This window comes from Ischnura elegans, chromosome X, assembly GCF_921293095.1.
Source record: "Ischnura elegans chromosome X, ioIscEleg1.1, whole genome shotgun sequence".
Taxonomy (NCBI): Eukaryota; Metazoa; Arthropoda; class Insecta; order Odonata; family Coenagrionidae; genus Ischnura; species Ischnura elegans.
Genome location: NC_060259.1, coordinates 18,878,050 through 18,897,192, shown reverse-complemented (window position 1 = coordinate 18,897,192; position 19,143 = coordinate 18,878,050).

Here is a 19,143-nt window from a genome sequence, read left to right as displayed (position 1 = left end):
AAATGTCAAACATGCATAGGATATATTTAATCACTAAACGAATAAGGGCCTTCAGAAATGCCATACATTCTTTTGAGTATCCTAACCTAATGCAACCCACAGTGCTTTGACTTCGACAGTGGTACAAATCTGTTAGGTTAGTCCAAAACCAGTGACGGATATTGTGAAAGCCACAAATTAATCGGTTTTTTGTACTTACCCTGAGTTATTCGCGTAGCAAGCATAACTACGTAACATATGCCCACCTACATAATTAGGCCAACAATTAAAATTGGAAGGTTGTCTTCCCATTTCGTGGGTGTGTACATCAGCAGGCTTCAATTCTGCTGATCTGAACGAAATTAGCTCAAGATAAATTAAAAAACTATTTCAGAGGGCCCTTACAATTCGTTGTGGTAGCATATATCTAAAACAAATATCAATAGAACGTGGAAACCCAGTTGACTTGAAGTTAAGAGTATTGAACTCTGCAAGTGACGCACAAGAAGAAACACGTAAATGGCCATTCAGGTTGCTGTGGCCTTGCGTAATCGAAAGGAATGCACTGCGGACTGTGAAAACTTCTTGCGAGAAGAAGTCGATCCGATAGTTAGGAACTTAGTACTGCTAAATTTTTGCGAGAGACGTAAATACATAATCGATATCCAGGACGCAAAATTCCTCAGTTGGTGTAAAATGATAGAAGTTAGATAAGGGTCTGTATATAAAACTACAACATGAAGGGCTATGCAATACCGAAGATGTTGGGGTAAGTTTGAAACTGCATATGAGACTTATTTTTCCTGCGCTAATAATTTCTATGTCCAACTCTGCATTGGAGATTCTTTTTTGCGGCGAAAATTCTACCAAGTTCGTATTATTAAGGGGAATAGAAAATGTTTCATGAATGACCTTGACCGCTGTCACATCGTATTTCATTCGAATGCTACAACTGATCATGCTATTGTTTTTAAAGTTTTTCCGCCAATTATCGTCACTGGAAAAATGAGAAATGAGTTAGTCTCCGAAAATATTTATTTTTCAAACTAACATTAATTGGCTAATATAGGTTACCATAGAGAAACAAAAACCTGGAGAGTACATTTTTTATAACCACAAAAAGCGAGTGATGAGTAGGATTGTGTATTTATTGGAGCGAATAATAAGCTCAGGGCATGTGACGGGATCCTTCCACATTTAGAATAAGTTTCGGTGTTTAGGCAACACTTTCACTCGGGAGTGGAGACCTCTGCGCCGAAGGCAATGGTTCTTATCTTTCCATTATTAACTAATGTCACATTGTAACGCCTAAATAATGATGCGAATATCGGATATGAAATGGAAAAAGTAGAGAAATATGCTACTTAATGATTTTATATCAGAAAATACACATCATTATTTATTTGTCGATTCATTGTTAACTAATGTTGTCTCTCTACTATATTATGTCATTTAGATACTAATGTATCGATGAAAATCAAGATAATACGATCACTTGTTCTGATTTTCCTCTATGTAGATACCTCGAGTGTCCTTCACACTAAGATAAGAACATGGAAAGCTTAATGCGCAGCGGCGACCTCAGATGATGTATCGTATGTCTGGACTGTCCGGTGAAACTAGAATTCCAAAACCCGTAGTGAGGCAGGAGTCTTAAGGATGGGAGACATGGCATTAACTTAAGACCATTCCAGCTTTGATATTTTTGTGGGGCGGCCATTATTGTTCCTCCATAACACAATGTACACGAATTTAAGTTGCAGGGTCTTTCTGTTGCCCGCATAGTACAATAATGAGTACATTCGATGCAACATCTCTCGGAAACGGATAGTTTTTTACTCTCTTACATTAGTCAGTTTTTAGTCAAAATGTACTTTTAATATTATACACGTAATGTGAAGCTACCAAGTAAAAGTGAGGGAAGTTATTTTTGCTAAAAACATTTATTGAAAATTGCGTATTTGAATCATTTTTGGCGCTTTTTAAATTAATTTATGGAAATCAAGAATACTATTACTTAAACGAAAATCCCGTTTATTTAACTCCAAAATCAAATCTCCCGCAACCAATGCTCGTGAGCTGAGATCGACCGCTGTTTTAGTTGTGTACTTATCTGCTAGAGACCGCCACATGCTTATATCTATAGGTGACAGACTAGTTGTATCCATCTTCAGTGAGTTAGCGGAAAATGAAACTTAAAATAAGAAAATTTTTCAGTAGAATCATATTTCAAACGCGTATACGTATACGCTGAGGGTACGCATTACAACAATTATGCCTAGTGCCTCGTAGCCGTCAGCTTTTTTGGAAGTGGGTATGGTACCGTTGTTCTCTTATTTGTTGCGCTGCTTTAAGTAACTAATTTATTAACTGCAATGCATAGTTCGAATTACTGATAATAAAACCATGACAAGTGTATTCATTGTGTGCTCAGGGAGGAGTTTGCGAGAAATAGTTTTAGGAGTATTTCATACTCCAAGTTAACCTCCAATTCGCATGGTAAGCCATGTACTGACAACAAAAGCGTACCGAGGTTGCTTGAAGATATCTAGAAAGTAGCCGCCCCCTGACACTAGAAATGGGTCAAAATAAAATCTTTAATTTCAAATTTTTCAATTTAGGCGCCCCCTTATAAGGCCCGGAGTAGTCGCCCCTGGCCCCCTGGTGCGCTGCTGACGGACGATACGATCACGACATTCAACTTAAACTGTGTAATATGTAGGCGCATTAAGGAAGGGTCCAAAAACTACATTCGAGATTGTTTTTATTTCATTTTTTATACTCGCAGCATTTTTGTTTATGATCTTAGCCCTGATTTCCGTTCAGGTGTTTCTTTCATTACGTTTTACACCACTGTTCCACTTAAGTAGTAGACTAAAATTTGCGTTATTCAAAATCTTTAAATATAAATTGTATACTTTTCATTTCAGCCTTCCATTTTTCATATAGATCTCCAAAAATTAAAAGTTTTATATTCTTAACGTTAAAAAACGTCAGAGCAATTACAATCAGGTGGTAATACCTGTTGACTGTTAAGAATGAAAACTTCAATTTTCATCCTAAGGCAAGGTAGGCATGTAAAACCTCGTAATAATTTTCGTACTAATCCAAGAAGGGAAGAGCTGTAGGAAACGTTTTCAGTGACCATTTAAATTTTACGCCCGAGAAAGTGTAGCATTTATATATAACCCTGGCAACTGTCTCAACGGTCGTGGTGGGTGCTAGGACATCGCTGTTAAGAGGACCCATCCGAGCAATCGAAGTTGAATGCTGTCGACATAAGCCTGGGCTTTCGAAAAAATTACCCCAGCTTTTGTCGGACGTCGAATTTTTATGTTAGAAAGTTTGAGATTAGGCTAATGTGGAGTAATTCCATCTATGTACCCTGAAAATTTCAAAATGATAACGTACAGTTTTAAGGGATTCATTCGCTGCAGAGAAATGTAAAGTAGTATTGGTTGAGGCTTGTGCAGGAGAGATGCTAGAGCTGACAAGAGTTGCGATTTACTTAAGTGTTGGTGGTGCTCGAGCATTGAAACGCAGGTGTTGTCATTTAGACGGCAAGTAACTTTCAAAAGGCCACCCCTGCTTTCTTTTTCACTGAGAAAAAGTTATTTTGATTACTTTTCCTAAGTTCGTTATGGCTTTAGTTTTGCATTAAGATTTCAGGGTAGGGAAATTAGTTTCTGTGAACAAATTAAACCTACCTAAAACGGCGGAGCGAGCGTTTGACTTCAGGAACAACACGAAATGATGGATCGCTACATTTTGTAAGCAATTTAAGTCTCTTTATGCTAACGTTATCATTGAAAAATGTGTTTTTATATGGATTTTGATAATTATAATATGCGCTCATTGCATGATGAGTACTCCTGGAGTGGGTTAGGATTCCTTCACTTTTATATTCCAGAATAGTATGAACGTGTGTATGTGTTATGTGATCATTCCGGTTGGTTAGTCTTTTGCTACTTATAAATAGCCCAGATTGCTCTTAATTAATTATTAAGCATTGAACTTTCGATGAAGTTGAACAGATTTTTGTGGCATTAAGTTACCATTCGCGAAACGTTACGCGGGTACTTTTATTTATGAAAAATGAAAATGATTCGTGAAAATAACCACGGCAACGAAACCTGCATCGCATTCGAGCAAATTCTGTGCCCTGAGTCATAGGTTGTATTTTTAATTACGAGCGAACTTTTGATTGAAGGATATCAGGTGATTACTTTGCGATAGCTTATATTTAGTCTCTTGTGGACCAATTCTAGGCACTGCTATGGGTAAGTGTTGGGAGCGTTAATTACAAGTGCTTTCAGTAAGTTGATGTAAAGGGTGGTTATTTCTTTAGTGATAGTGCATAGCGTTTTTGGAAAGTAGAAATGTTGAAGGCCTGAAACCCTGAAGGACTTCGAGAAATATGTAGCACCTATAGCGGCAATATGGCCAATGATGATGATTAGAGATACGTGAAAATCGCACTTTCATTTTTATTTTATCGCACTTTCTAAAACAGTTTATCGCATTTTGTAGCGTCTATTTTTTATTTTCGTAATGAGGTACATGACGATAAAATATTAGTGAAACACAGTTAAATGACAAAATACAGAATATTTTAAATAATTATGTGATAGAACAATAATAAATTAAGGAATAAGACTTATAGTGGCGGAGGTGTAGCTTGCCCGCGACCACTTGTAGTTCGCGGCCACGTAGAGTCCCAGCCAACTAGCAGCTGGCCAGTCGCTTACATCCTTTGTGCCGAGAGTGTCGGTGGTGCATTTAAGCTGCGCTTGGCACAAAATGTTCGAATTTTGCCGTAGAAAAGGCAAATTTGCGTTAAAATACCATTAAAGTCCAGTCATCGCATCTATGTCGCATTTATTTGCGCACGTCGCATCTATATCGCTTTTATCGCATTTGCGATTTTCACGCATCTCTAATGATGATATCCCATTGGATAGTGAGTCGGGGAAAAACTTCACTCAAGGGCTATTGGGTAGTCACCCGTCTTCTCCGTTCATGACATTTTGCGTTTTTGTTATCTTAATGTTTCCCTTATCGGCTTTATTGGTAAAGTCCAAAATGTTTTATGGCTGGCTCCACTCCTGGTTTGTTCCCCAGTGGCAGGACACAGCTTTGTCTTGATAGCCCCTCGTATATTCCTTGAGCCGGAATGTTATCTCTTTGTAAAGAAGTCCTTGTTTTATTTTTTACACGAACATGGCACTGTGTTAGACCTCATCGTGAAGTAATTCTTTGGTCCCTATAAAGCCCGCAAAACAGCTGTTATTTTAGGAACGATGTGGTGAAAACCCGAAATAAAATAACCCACGCAAGTTAAACGAGTTTGGGTTACATTCTTGGGAGACCTATCAGTCAGCTCAAAGGTTTTTTATGAAGATAAAATTATTAATTGTTATAATTTTTGCTATTGTGTTAAAAGTTTACCTTATCTAGCCAAAATACGTAATTTAAAAATAGAGCGGTGGCGCCAACTCTATGGGGCCTGAGGGGGCCCGAGCCCCTTCAAATATTCGTTATGGGTATGAGGAAAAAATGTCAGGCTTTTCGATTTTCCCCGGAGTGTCCAGATATCGAGATTCGAGTTATCGCGGTTCTAATGTTGATCATATGACGCTTCTAAAACGCTTAAAAAACTTAAAGTCACTACTTTTAAAATTTCCCGGGGCAAGATCCCCGGTTTGGACCCCCCAATATTTTTTGTAAGTCGGCATCCCTGAAATAGAGTCATCCAATTTCACATATTCCCTAAATAATTGGTTCAGTTCTCACATAAACTAACCTATCTAATTGTTTATATAATATAGATTGCAGATTTAGGGGATGTTAGTTACTTATTATGAACGTTCCAATTTATGTGACAATTCTCAGAATCCAGAAGGGATCCAGAAATAATTATCCAGAGGGATAGTGGGTTCATTGCACTTCCCCAATGCTTTTAGTTTTTGATCAAGTATTTTCGTTAGCTAGAATACATCTAGCTTTGTGCCTAAGGGTCTATTATGCTCCTCATAATTGGGGGTGAGTGGGAAATAGATCACCGATTTTTTTACGTCTGCCCATTCTCATCAAATTCGTAAACTTTTTTCCTAAATAAATGTCATTAAAAATAACTTTTTATTATTACGGAGGCTTCCAAAGTACTTCATTGATCGTATATAATTAGGATATAACTTGCATTGGTCAATTTTGCCTGGAAAGAACTTCCAAAGCGGACCTTAGGGAACAACTGAAACGCGGAAAAATGGGTCGACTTGTAAAATACTGGAGTAATATACGTTCGAACACCACTTCTTATTGTTAATGTTGGATAAAGGTACCGTTGGATGAAGTTTGCATACATTTGTTTTATCATACGTATTTAGGATAGAATATCAATGATAAATTTAACTTCAGAGTGATTGCTATATTTTTACATGAATATAAGTACCAAGGTTCTAGTGTCCGTGAATAATCAAACATACATCCAACAAATTAACCTCCAAAATTTCTTCGTGACCAAGTACGAGAAGCTTGGATGCTACGTAATTCAATCGATAATCAATCATTTCCCACGCTCTAGGGTTATCAAAATGATTTTAAGTTCGAGTGTATCTGATTATTTATTGAGAATTTTCGATACCTTGAGTAGGAAATTTACTCAACGAGCCCCCCCCCCCCCAAAACTCAGCCCTTGCACGGAGTCCGAAATAAAAAAACTCCTACGGCCAAACTTGTACGTTGACGTAAGGTTCCTCATTGGAAAAATTTATTTCTTTGCCGGCATTTTGCACGATTTTTCCACCCATAGGCTCGATCATTTCCAAAATAAATTATAGCCATCTTGCTTCTTACGCCGGCAGAATGGATGGAGCGAAAGCTTGGGAAGACTACTTTAAGTTAGCAAACAAGGGACTGGAATTGCGGCTCTCGCTGGAATAGCTTCACGTCCCCAAGGGCCAACGAGGTTGATTGTGTATGCGAGGGCGCTAGAAAACCTAGAGTCAAACAACGGCTGTGTTCCCGAATGAAAGGAATGCACGGAGGAATCTTGAGCATATGCTCTCGCCGATTGGTGTGCAGTGTTATGCTACGGGATCCCAGTCCTAGTGTCCCTCCCTTAAGCCCGTATGACATTTCCCAATTTATTGGCCAATTCATTGGATATTGGCTTGTGGTCCAACTGACACGCGCCAATTTCTAGTCCAATATCATTTTCACAATATTGGACACAATTTATTGCCCAATTTTTAATTTAGAACAGGACATATTTTCTCGCGGCCAATCTCCAATCAGAAGTCAGTTATGTTGACTCCTAGTGGCCAAAACAAGAACCTCTTCGCAAAACATCAGGTTTGGCTGTAAAACATTGGATTTGTTCCGAAAATTCGCTTGAAGTATCTAAAATGTGGACGAAAGAAGTTCTTTCAATACTGATTAAAGCGTACAAATCACAAGAATGCGTATGCAACGTAAAATCATCAAAATACAATGGCGCTATCTAGCGGGACATTAGAACACTACTTCGGCTAATATTGTTGTAAATACCTATTGATACGTGTCATACTGTACGTAAAGCCCAATATTTTTAAAAATATTTCGCGCCAATTTATTGGCCAATTAATGGGAAAGTTTCATACAGGCTTTCCTCTGTCCAACCACCAGGACGTATGCCTCCCGCGCAATCTTCAGTATTTTGTCTTTTTTGGCGGCACATTAATCATTTGAAACGTAAGCTAGCATTTCGAATTTTTCAGGGCTAGTAGGATAGGCATTTTTCAACTTTTTGTTGTATCTCAAACAGTAACAGTTATCTATTTTCTTCCGTTGGTCTTCTCAGAACCAAAAGGTGCTGTACTCTTAGTCGCTTCCCTGAAATTCCAGTCACGTTGGAATCTTTCGATGTTTTTCAGGAGATAGACTGGAATGCACCTTATTTTTTGTCAGAATCAAGATGATTACGTATCATAATGGAAGGTAAAAGTTTTATAGCATGAATCATGGAAGTGGCAAATACTCATCTTATGACGCAAAACCAAAAGGTATTACATCAGAATCTATTTTTTACAACTATAGTTTCATTTGCAGGGTGAGCAGAATACATAGGCGGCTTAGAGCGCACCGCTGAGCTATGAGTACCAACCCCTTGAATAATTTTTAAAATGTAAATGAAATAATTCACTAAGAAATTTTTTAAAACACGAGATTATTGCGAGATGAAAAAAGTGATGCGTCATGATATAAAGTTTTTGGGGCCCTCGCTTTTCTAAAGGCATCAATGGAAGAGTTTAGGACGCATTTCCATTACAACGATTTATGGGAAAATACTATTATGGGTAAATCGTTGCACACTAACGTCATAAATTTAGATTTTCCTTTTTCATTACTTCGTAGATAGAGATGATTAAATGTTTTCGAACGTAGTCCTAATGGATCAAGCAAAAGTAAATGAAATTATTAACGATCACAGGATGTTAGATATTCAGGAGAAGGAGAGATACAACATTCTTTTCATTTAGCTAGTCTGACCGAAAATCGTACGAAATGTTGTGTTCAGATGTCCTATGATGGTGAATATTCCCAGATATTCTTGAGGCATAACTTTTCACTGCAATAACCAGCTTGAATGAAATTCTGGTTGCGTGAATTTCACATAAAATGCTCACTATATTTTGTTCTCGTAAGAATAAAGTTATTTTTAAATAGTCGCTGGAGGTCATAAAAGGTTTGTGCCAATGGCATGGCAAGTAACCATCGATTCACAAATTACTTGGAAGCAAGCAACGGAGATACTATTTTTTCAGTGTCTTTATACTCTCTTTAGAAAATATTCTGAAGAAGATAAAGGGTAAAAAATCTATCTCCATCAAATTTTTAACTCCCGAAAAAATATCCAGGGGTGAGTCTGATGGGAATAAACCTGCACAATATTTTCCTCATACGTCGGACAAAAGTCAAACAGGTAATGAGAGGCCCTCTCGTGATCTAAGGAAATTTACTTACCCTTTAAGATAATAATATAAAAATAATTTCTATATTTCTCATAGGTGCCCCTCATTATAAGCAATTCAATACAAGACAAACACATTTATCACCACCCCTGCTCTGGATATCCAAGCGGAACTCGAATCCGCGACGTTCGGTTTGACAGGCGAGGAGTCGTAAGAACTAATGGACATAAAGTTATTCATAGCATTAGAATAATTTATTTGTTTTCATATTTTAGCTATCTGTGTTTTATATGGTTGATTATATGAATCACCTTATACAGCTAGTTGCATTGTCATAGAGGCCAGTTTCTATCTCAATAAATGAATGAGCTATCTTTATGATCGATCAATGATAGACAGTGGTCCCCAAGCAGTTGCACATCTTAGAATTTATATAAAGCCTCGTGAATACGTGTTCATGCAACGAAAACGATGCTCACTGAATGGCATACCGAACAGTAGCCCACCTTCTCAACCGCCGCTCTCGCCACGGCAAGGGTATGTTATGATGCACAGTGATTCAGTCGACGACTCACCGCTGGCAGCTATGAAATCACTATTTTCAAAGCATTTAAGAGCATTACGTCTTTTGGCGAAAAATGTTTATTTCATGGACAGACTCCTAAATATTGTGTAAACTCTTTGGATAGACTAATCAAATCGCTCCTGTGACCGTTACATTCGTTCCGTTCAAAAACAGAGACAATAGTATGGTTTAAATAGCATCCTTTCGTATATTTGAAAAATAGGGGACCGTATGCATGTAGGAATAGGGTAGTTTCCTATTATTTTTTTATTGCCTAACGAAAGATTATTACTCCTGGAGTACGTATTTCATACTTTTAGATTTTTAAATGACGATATCTATTTTTCGCGATTAAATGAAAAGTGAAAATTTTCAAGCGCGAGAAAACGCGACGCGTAAGTAGGAATGATGGGAAAAAGTCCGTGCGACGCATTTCTGGTTCCCCCTCCCGCCTTGTGAGGTGACCTTGATCGAGGCTCTGAGCGCTGATAGGACGCAGGATGCTAGCGGGTAGCTGAGTACCTTGCTGGCTGGTAGCGCTTGGCTTAAAAAAGGTTTATTAATACCTTATCAAACGAAGAAAACTTTCCGACCTTAGCCAGTTTTAATAGGTGATTATTAAGACATGTTTCCCTGAGCTCTGTGCCTCATGCATGCATTGGTAACCTCAGACGACGTATAACTCCTATCCTCTCGTGTAGAAACTAGGTCCCTGTGACGTCATGTGGAGTGGAATCGCATGGGCGCCAATCTGGCCTTTTTCAAATGAGGATAAAATTTGACCCTTGCCATTCGTCTAAACCGGTATTTCAAAAACCAAATAATTTGTGTATTATGAATACACTAATGGTGGGTAACGAATCGCAATCAATGCCTTTCGTTTTCTTTGATGAAGGAAACTACCCTATTGCGAGGAAGTGCTAAAATACGCTCTTCGTTGCCGTTGCTTTTATAAAAAAAAAAGACAAAGCCACAGCACTTATTTCCGTATTTCGCTCACTAACGCTTCGTTTTTGCACTAAGCTTAGGTATAGATAAATTCCCGTATACTCTGTACCCTATGGAATAATATAGATGGTTAGAGCAGGGTAGAATACAGTGAGTGCAAAAAGTACTCGGACAGTGCTTGTTCCCAGCCACCATTACTATTCTCTCTCCTTTGCACTTGTTCTTCGGATTCAACATGAGTATTGTTTTATCAACTACTGCTCCGGCAAAGTTTTACAGATTGAAAGAACGATAATTTGTTGCCAATTTGCTATAAATTTAGTCAAATAGACGAATATACAAAAATTTTGTGCGCAAAAAGTATTCTGACATACGGTGCACGTCGATTTACACGCGTTTATCGGAGCCCACTGGTGTCATTGTTGTCCAGCTGTGAGCGCACATGCTTCCCCTTAGCTGTGGCGAGGTGAAACGCGTCTTTGACCGAACTGCGACCCGAAGTGTTGACAGCCGTGGGACGAAAGGCAACTGAAACTACTAAAAGCTGAGCTAAAGCTCATTATTCGGCATCACTATGAATGTAATTCACTGAATCAAATAGCTGGACTTGTCGCACGACCTAGGTCAACTCTGTACGATATAGGTGACACATTAACAGTTTGGGACACATTAAGGTGGTACGTAGGTATGAAAGAGAGGAAAATTTGCTGTTTCAAAGACATTTCACAATCTCCAGCGACGGTTTACTGATTGCAAGATCCTAAGATAATTTTGTCATCATTATCACTTTTAAATCAATAGCCCTGAGCATGCGATGAATAGAATTTAGACATTAATTTACACATTAAAATACAAATTTATTATTGGTCTTGCCGAAAATTATGAGATGTGATATGAAATATATCACTAGTTAATCATAATTTGATGTCACCCTATTGATGAAAGAACGTGTGTAACGAATATGAGTGGGTGACAATTTGCTTTATTTGAATAGATGTTTGTAAATTTTGGAAGTCAATCAATTTTTGGTTGAGGAACTGACTTCTCACTCAGACGATTACGGCCTTATACATTTTGGCGCCCGTATGAATAATATCGGATACATCTCCGAAAACGGATTTCTAAATGCGATTATTGAATTTTGGCAGCGCTAATTTTTCATTTAAGGGTATATTTTTGGTTTTTAATGTAGAATATTTATTATTTCACTGCACCGATATTGGTAACATCCTAGTGTCGGTATTAGTTTGTATTTGAGTTCCCGCGGCACATTGTCATGCGGAATGTCGGCCTTCCATTGTTAAACATTGGTGAAGAGGGGAAGCGCAATGGCGGGAGTGAGGAAGGTGAGTGCAAGGCCCTTTCATGGGTGAGTGTAACACGTGCATTGACGCTCTTGTCGTGTATTTACTTTATTGCATTGAAATAAGGATATTCAACTTTTTGAGACCGTTTTAGGAGATGTATTTAAGAAGCGTGAAGGTTTGCTTTTCAGCCACATTGACGTTTACGGCACTCCTTTGTGCACTCTGCTTGACGATAGATATGATAAGAGTTAATATTTTATGATAGGAGTTAGATGTGTTTGAAGGGATGTAGCTTGTAATTTCGAACGACCGAATGTTAAGTAGAATCAAAGTAATTCTTACCAGCGAACCCCTTCAAAGGCAGCTTTGTGTTCAGTAAGCAGTTGCAGAATCAGTCGTCATGGCCAACGAAAGGGGCACAGCGTTTTTAGTCGGAAAACGGTTACTTTCCCGCAGGAAAATGGTACGTACGAAGCAGACCACCCGGAGAGGATACCCTGAAGGATAGATTAGGTAGATAGAAGGTTAGATAGGATTATTAGATACCCTGAAGAGGATGACAAATTTCTGGTATGTTGAAGGTATTATATAAGCTTAATAATAATCTAATGATATTTGTTCTGCTGGTCAATGTTAAATTTTGCTAAATATTATGGTTAATTGCTTGTTTATTGGTACGCTATTGGTAGTGTCACACAGTAGTCTTGGTTTTTCATATTTATGACAATTTTTGTCATATCTAGCCTTACCGCGGTTTGCTCCCAGGGAAGAACATCATCTTTTGATTTTTTGTCCGTTTTTGACAGGTAAATGATTTACAATATTGGTGGTTGGTATTCTTGGGACATTATTGCGACGTTCTTCCTTCAATCATTGCCATCAACAGGTATTCAGCTTAAAATGGACCGTGCTTGATTTTACTGGACTCGCACTCTCACGAATGAGGTAAATTGTAGCGAATTAACACTTTTGCAGTTCAGACTTATCAGAAGTACTAAGTAGTTGAGCTCAATACTTATTGCCGAAGCATAAATATTGTTTCATAATCGAACATTATTAAAATATTAGAGATTGCATCACCAAACTATTGGCTTAAGATCTAAAAAATGATACACAGGAAGTGAAATCCCTTGTAGTATAATCGTAATTGAAATCTCTAAAGGTACACTAGGACTGAAAGAGGTTTCACTTACTGTGCATTCCTGTAGTAATCTCTTGCAGGTATAGTATTTTTGGTGCATTTTCTCTTGCTCTTCAATTTAGTTTGTTACTAATTTGTCATTTCATGGATACTGGTAGGGGTGTTGGTATAATTCCCTCATAGCACAAATTATCTTCCAGGTGTTTGCAAAATATCTAGAACGTCTTCAGCTAATGTCTAGAAAATATCTTGTAATATCTTCTAGATATTTTGTAGATATCTGAATGTCCGCTTTTTTATATCTACAAAATATATTGGAAAAGTTAATTTCTAGACATTCGAAATGGAGCCATAGGGAAAATTCAGGATGACTGAAATATATTTTTCGGTATAATAAGAGTTTATTTTCCAATGACGGCCTACTGGTGGAGCAGGAGATGATGGTAGGGTGCCTTCTGGGAATTCTTCCTGAATATTGGAACCTTTCTGGCTAACACTTCTTTCTGATGGGGGCTTCCTCCTCCTATTCCGAATTTGAAGTTAACAAAGCAGCTTACAATTTCCTTTTAAATTTCTCAAAGGAGTCTACAACATTATCAATGGATGCTAATTCACTGTCTTTCAATATAGGTCTCGAAGAATTTTTAATGCAAGTTTTTGCCGACATATTTAAACACCTTCATTAGGGCTGTGAATGAATGATATTTATATGAGTACATAACCATGATATGTAGAAGGGTTATGGCAATATTTGTTTCTACAGTAAAAAAATTAGTTCTAAATTAATCATAAAAGGCAGAGACTAGAATATTGACATACCATTTATTCCATTGAATTGGATTTGTTTATTGATACTGAGCTGAGACAGGTCATAGTTACCTGTCAATTTTGATTAATTAAATAATTATGAATTTTTTAAAAATTGCTGATTCTGTTCTTTCATCACAAATATTTTAGTTTTTTTGTAATATGCATCATTTCTTTAAAGTAGATTTTTAATATAACCAAGACATTGAAGATTTTTTCTGAACATCTAGAAGATATTTATGATATCCAAGACATTGAAGATAATTTTTGGATATCTAGAAGATATTTTGTGCTATGTGGGTTGGTGAATTACCATGCTTCATGTAAGAATATTTTTTTACTATGACACCACTCTATTATTGAGGATGTTGAGGGGAAACCATCCTTATTGTGTGGCCCGATTGCTTTTTCTTCATGCATTGTGACTTTTTGGGTTGCTCACCATTTACTAGGAGATTCAGTATAGCTCAACATGGTTATAATTCATTATTGTTTAATACAATTGTTCCTTATTCAAAGTGTTGTTGAATTTTCTGCAATAGGTATATATACTATCCATCATGTGTGGAGCTTAAAGAAGTATTTCAACTGCATTCTAAAGGTACATTGAGGTTAATTCTCTTGCCATATTATAAAGAATTTGGCACAGATGATCATGTTTGTAAAGCTCAACATGGGAAGGAAAGGGGTTGCTCTGCTTCCTAAAAGAACCAAGACCCATCATGTAGACTGATACTATATATTTTAAATATTTACAATATTTGATCATACCCATTGATATTAATTCTACTCTTAGCTTCGTTTGTAAGCATAAATGTTTGATTAAACATAGTATTTACGTGTAAGTTGTTAAATTAAGCAGTGCCTTTTTGCAGACTGGAAAAATCTATCTTTTGTTAAATATTCACATATAAACGCGTTCTAATGCATAATATATATTAATTTAGTTATATAAAGCATGGTTAATATATTGTTGTTATCATTTGTTCAAGAAGCGGAAGATGAACATTTTGAAGGAATCCTACCTGCATAGAGGGATTAAGCACTGGAATTACTGATGAAAAATTGCAAGGTCATCCCTGAAAATGTTAAATTTTTTAAGAGTAACTATTCCTTGATTCTTTGTTTATATCATTGTGGATCATTAGGTAGTGTTGGAAATTAAGAATTTTCAGTGAATTGGTTTGAATTTCATTTGTTAATAGTGTGCTATCCCTGAGAGTTTATTCTTTGTATTATTTAGATGTACATATTTTTTTCCTTTTCGCAGCTCTTATGTAGGTAGGAACTTCATTCATTTATTTTTATCGTGTTACCACCAGACAATAACCTACTCCTATGTATTAAATATTAAGTTTTGTCTGGGGTGTTTACTCCATTATTCGTTCATACGTATGGCTTATATGTACTCATCATGAGGTATACGTCCGGCATCACATTTTTATTGCACTGTAGATATAAATTACTGCATTAATTATTCATGAATTTTCCTTGAACATCATTCCATCTGATACGTCTGGCAAACATCACTCCTTTAATTTTTGTTCCAGAGGTTTTGGTGGAGTAACTGCTTTTGATTCAAATAGTAGGCCAGTAATAACAATTTAAGGTCTAATAAGGAAAATTTAGTTCTCGTTTTTATCATGATTATTGCAAATGAGTATAATATTTGTGAATTCATCTTTTAGAGCCTTTTGTGGTATTTTAAGTAAATATTTTATTGATTTCATTATCTGTCTGAATCACATGATCACTTTTTCGTCCAATAGCTCCAGTGATAGTTTTTCAGGGACCAAAAGAAATGATTGGTTGACCCATTGCTTTCTGAATCACACAATCATTTTTTCATCACCTCTTTCTTTGCTTTCCATATACATACACAAAAGTCATTACTTTAATAGTCAAACGTGGAACTAAAATTGCTGTTAGTAGCCATGCATTCTGATTGGCTGAAAGAGATTACCAGCTATGGATTCAGCTATGGAAGGAGGGTCCTGCCAAGTGATGGAGAATGATCTTGGGAAATGACCATTTTTCCGCCATCATCGGAGTGATCACTAGAGCTTTTGCTGGAAAGAGATGGAAAAAATGATTGATGATTCAGGCACCACTCAAGAGTCCCATAAGACTAAAGACACTAATATATATTTTTTACATTCGCTCATACCTTTTCCTTTAAGTTTGATTTTTATCTTTATCCTTGAAAAAGTATCAGAAATGTGATTTCAATATTATAGGGTAGTCCATATGTTGCTATTTTAGATAATATTGGCATTAGAACTGGACGAAGCCCAGATTCCTCAAATGTGGTGCTTATGTATTTATTATTGCATGAGACATAACAATGGTGAGGTGACTGTTGAAGACTCTGAGGTTGTCGAAGATAAATTATACTGGCAATTTCAATTGGTGCCAGGTCTTGGAGCAGGTGTAGTTTTTCCTTCAAGATTTGTTATTACTCTACTCTATTTCTCCATGTGTATTACCTCACCACACAACCCCTTCCCCAAAGTCTTTTGGTTTCAGGAACTTTGATGCTTCAGTTTCGGGAAAAAATTTTAAAAAATGCTAAGGAAGCCTTAATGTAGGCATATCATTCTCAAGTAATTCTCAGGTCCTTGCATAGGTAGAGTTGATAAAAACAGCTTTTTTCAAAGAACTGGGAGGGTCAAGTTGAAATGTTTTCCGTCATACCCTAATAATCATGCCTTAAAAATGCTGGGATTAATTGTATTTTGGTCTACTATAGTTCATTTACCAGAATGAATGATGAAATGAAAAACTTCTCATAATATCTAAGTATGTAAGTTTTGTAAACCTTAACAACTATTTGCTTTGGAGCTGCAAATAAGATCAGGCAATATCACTACATATAAACTTAAGCTCAAACTTAAATGATGGATAGAATTGCAATTGACATTGGAACTTCCCGTGTCTCGGCTTTGCAAGAACAGCGATTCTCTGTAATTCAAAGTGATTGTGAAAATTACAGAGCAGTAAATGAAATTATAATAAATAATAAAGTATGATAACTAATGTTAGCTATCCTGAAGCTGATAAAAAATCAGCAGGATTTATTGATGATGTGAAAGTACTGACATCTCACGCTAAGTACTAAAGATGTATTTATGAAAAGTATCATGTTAAGTGAGTGGTGTATTGTGGGTAGTACATATACTTTGGCTATCTCTAGGGTTATATTTACATTGCTTAGTCGCATCATCAACTTTTCAACTCTTTTATGGCTGGCTGGAAGTACTACCGATAGAAATTGTCAATAAATCTCTTACTTGATGTCTTCAAAGTGTAGAACTAACTACTACTACTACTGTTAGTCTTATGATTTGATGCAATTTTCATCTATGTTAACAAGTTTTTTTTTCTAGAAAACTATAAAGCTATGAAAAATGTTGTATGCACTTGTCAGTGATCTCTTTTGTTACAGGACCTATTCTGAAAATTTAAATTATTATTCTTTTCTGTGCTTCAATACAGTAAATTAAAGTGATAATTATCCTCTGCAGAGTCAATGTTCTCATGATTATTTTAAGGTAAATGATGGTCATTCCTTTTGACATTTCCTTCGCTAATAACAAGGTCATGGTGAGGAATGAGTTTTTACTGGTTCCTTGGGGGTAGTAAAGCAGCATTTTTCCCGCAGATTGTTTTGAATGCCAGTTGTGCTAAAGTAAAGCAAATACCAGTTCTATTATAGTGAAGCAAAAGACCGGGTCAAGAAAAGTCATACTGTCCAAAGGGTACCTTTAATAAAGTTTTTCTTTTCCATGTGGCCAGATCACAAAGGTATCATCCACATATCTCAACCAGCATGATGGTTTCGAAAACCACCAACAACATAGATAAAAGAAGCTGTGAAAGTCTTCAGGCGAAAATTAATATCCTCCACGGGGAGGACATTTATAAGAAGATAAGAAGACTGGAATGTCTTCGAAATAAGAAGAGTAAACTTCTCTCATCCCTTGCCTTCCTACAACGGTGCCGGGATACAGAAATAATTCCAACTTGTGTGATAGTGAAACACCACCTGAAAACTCCAAAGGCCAAGAATATTCTCAAGCGAACCAGCCTAGCTCTCCTACGTGAACGTGTTTGTGCTACGCGTATGTCACTTTTTGTGGTGGCGGAGGAATTATATCACCTTCATTTGGAGCTTTCTGGGATATTGAATCGTGAGTACTGGGACATCGTAGATAGAATTACTAATAGTTCATCCGCTCATACTCTCAAAGATACCACTCTCAAGCAGAAGCGCAAATTTGAAAATTTCGCATTGAGGCAGGAGAAGCCGCAGACTGAACTACCAAGTGCGGTTTATAATCTATCGAAGAAGAATTTGGCCCAAGAGACAGTCTCAGTTCTTTCAAAAGGGTTGAACTTTGTAATTGCGCCTAAATACCTACCAGCGGAAGACATCATTGCAGGAGCAGAGGCTGCAATACGTCTACTTCCTCCAGACAAGGCTGACAGCATGAGACATGAAATTGTGCGAGTGCTTCGACGTTCAAAAATGCCTAAATTAAATTTACCAGCAGCTGAACTACGTTACTTGAACGAATTAAAGTGTGATAACAACATCCTCATACTTCCAGCTGACAAAGGCAATGCAACGGTCATCATGGATAAGGAAGAATATGGCAAGAAAGTTCTCTCCCTTTTGGATGACGATACTTACGAGATACTAAATAAAGACCCGACAGCCAGAATCGAGCGCAAAGTGAGAGAATTGATCAAGAGGTCTTCAATTCCCGAGGAAAATCATTGGAAATTAATGCCCTCCGCATCCAGAGCTCCACGCTTATATGGTCTACCAAAAATCCATAAGGAAGGTACACCTTTGAGACCTATTGTAAATACCATTGGTTCGCCGACCTATAAGTTAGCCCGTTATCTCTCAAGAGGCATCCAGGATTTCGTCGGTAGAACAGACTCCTTCATAAAAAATTCGGCGCATTTTATAGAGATCCTGAAAGACCTTGAGTGACCGAAAGAGATGTTTTAGTCAGCTTTGATGTCACGTCGCTGTTCACCAAAGTTCCTGTCCCCGATTTAGTGGAAATTTTAAGAACTCTTACAGGTGATGGACTACCAGAAGACTACCCAAACTTGGTAGAATTCTGCCTTAGAAACAATTACTTCCTTTACAACGGGCAAATATATGAACAAAAAAGTGGTGCGGCAATGGGTTCCCCACTTTCACCTGTGATTGCCAATTTATATATGGAGTTTTTCGAGAAGAAGGCACTTGAGACGAGTGAGAAGAAACCATCATGCTGGTTGAGATATGTGGATGATACCTTTGTGATCTGGCCACATGGAAAAGAAAAACTTGAGGAATTCCACGTACACCTAAATACAGTACATCCAGACATAAAATTCACAAAAGAACTCGAAGAAGGAGGTTGTCTCCCCTTCTTAGATGTACTG